Below are 2,500 nucleotides of genomic sequence, written 5' to 3'. Positions count from 1 at the left end.
GGGCTCGAGCTTGGCTTGCCCATTCTCCCCCGTCATGTTAGGGACGCCTTGTGCCTCCCAAGTGGGCGACCCATCAGCGCCTTGGCCTTGCCAAATCCTTGCCTGCATTCGAAGCTGCCCATGACCCCAGTACCAAGTCCCTTTGACGGCAACGGTTCACTGGGGGGTGTAAGTTGAGTTTGTAGGCTCGGTCTTGGCTCGACCAAGTCCCAGTGGGATTTTGTCCCTCGTAGTTCTCGTGCCAAGCGTTTGTGGTGTGCCCTCGTTTCATTGTTCCTTCCGCTTCCCGATCAATACATTGGTTGGGTGGGTTGTTGGCCGTTGTGCGTGGGTGCTACTACTAGTACGCAATGGGCATATGAGTGGTGTTTTGGTTGTGTGTATTGGCAGGCTCTATGCTACCCGCATCGAACTGTCGAGCCACACTCCTCTTCATTGACTCCCTTGTTCTAATTGAACCCAAGGGGTGCGATCGGGATCCTGTGTTGCATACCTAAGCCAAATGGAATTATGGATGTGTTGCCGTCCCTTTTCCATCTCGTGCCCTTTGGGGTGCGTGGTGGACCACAATCGTGCCCTGTGTCCCGAGTGTGTCCCCTTAAATCGGTGTGGCCTCGTCGGTGCATTGGTGCTCGTTCGTGCCCTGTGTCCCCTTGTCTCTCGATGCCTATGCATTTTGTCTCTTGACACGGGCGATGCTCGTGCTCTGTTATGACCTCTTCGTTGCTCATGCAGCATGTTGAGAGCCATGCAGTGCCGACGTCGCGGAGGAATGCTACCTGGTTGATCCTGCCAGTAGTCATATGCTTGTCTCAAAGATTAAGCCATGCATGTGTAAGTATGATCAAATTCAGACTGTGAAACTGCGAATGGCTCATTAAATCAGTTATAGTTTGTTTGATGGTATTTGCTACTCGGATAACTGTAATATCCTGATTTTGGGCCTAGTCGGAATTGTGCTTTCGAGACCACAAATCTGAGATAGAAAGAATTTTTTTATAATTATTTTGAGGTCTATGATATGATTGCATGATTGTGTGAAAATTTCGTGAAGAAATTCTATGCATAAAGTGCTTAATTTGAAATTAGGGACTAAATTGAATAAATTGCAAAACTTGTGTTCTAGAAGCATTTTGCATAAAATTGAATTAGATTATTAATTAGAGGTCCTTACAGAGCAATTTGACCAATTTGTAAGTCTATGGACAAAAATTGGACATGGATGGAATTTTTGGAAAGTTTAGTAGTAAGGGCATTTTGGTCATTTAGATATTAAATGAAATTATGTAGTATAGGAAGTTGTAGATAAAACGGAATAAAAACGAGGTATCGAGACCTCAAATTCATAAACCGAGCCATAAATATCTTTAGAAATATTTATGGAGTGTAAATAAGTTAGTATTAAAGTTTCGTCAAGAAATTTTAAGGTTTCGGTAATTAATTAGGTGAAAAGGACTAAATTGAACTAAGTGCAAAATTTGTGAGATGTGATTAAATAGCTTAAGTATTTAAAAAGATGGATTTAAAGAGCAATTAGACCCAAAGGTTAATGGCTGGACGGTTTGGGTATGAAATAAGCAAGAAAATAATGTGAACAAGGGGCAAAATTGGAAATAGCATAAAAGTTAGTAATTAAATAATGATGTAATTGAAAAATCTAGACATTTCTTCATCTTTCTCAGCCAGAAACACCGTAGCAGGTCTCCTATGCTGGTTTTTCATATTTTTGCACCATGTAAGTTCAATTTTTACTTTTTCTTAGTAATTTTTATGTTTTTGTGACTTTTACAATTAGGTCCAATCATCTAATTCATTAGTTTTTGATTTGGTGGATGAAATTGGAAGTTCCCCTGGCTGAGTAAGGGCAGTTTATGATGAATTATTATGAAATTGAAGTTCTAATTTCATATTAAGGTTGTTTTATTAAGTCATTTTGATAGAAAATGGTATTTAGGACCTAATTGTGAAAACAATTTTGAATTAGATGTTGGTGTTGAAATTCAGAATATGAAAGGTTGTGAAATAGTTTATAATGATAAAATAAAGTGTTAATTGAGAAAAATTAGTTCAATTTATGGGTGAATTGAGTAGGGACTAAATTGTAAAAACTATAAATTTTGGGGTAAAAGTGCAATTTTGAAATTTGAACAGCATAAATTGTGAAGTGAAATAGAAATCAAATAAATTCTAATGAGTAGAAATAATTTATATTATAGATCAAGAGAAATGAGATTCAAGTCGTGATCGAGGGAAAATTAAAGTTTACGAGGAATAAGCTCGACTGCTAATATTTTATATCGAGGTAAGTTCATATGTAAATGTTGGTAACATAATTATTATTTTAAATGTTTTGATGTTATTTAAATGATATGATAATTATTATGAGATATTATACTTGTGATAATTGTTTGATAATATGTCAAATTATATGATATACTTGGAAAATGTGAAATACTACCGAGTATTGGTATCGGAATTCTGTAGAAGATGGTTGAGACAC

Source organism: Gossypium hirsutum, chromosome A05 (genome assembly GCF_007990345.1).
Source record: "Gossypium hirsutum isolate 1008001.06 chromosome A05, Gossypium_hirsutum_v2.1, whole genome shotgun sequence".
Classification (NCBI taxonomy): Eukaryota; Viridiplantae; Streptophyta; class Magnoliopsida; order Malvales; family Malvaceae; genus Gossypium; species Gossypium hirsutum.
The sequence above is the reverse complement of the archived record's forward strand: the minus strand, read 5'-3'. Positions refer to the sequence as shown.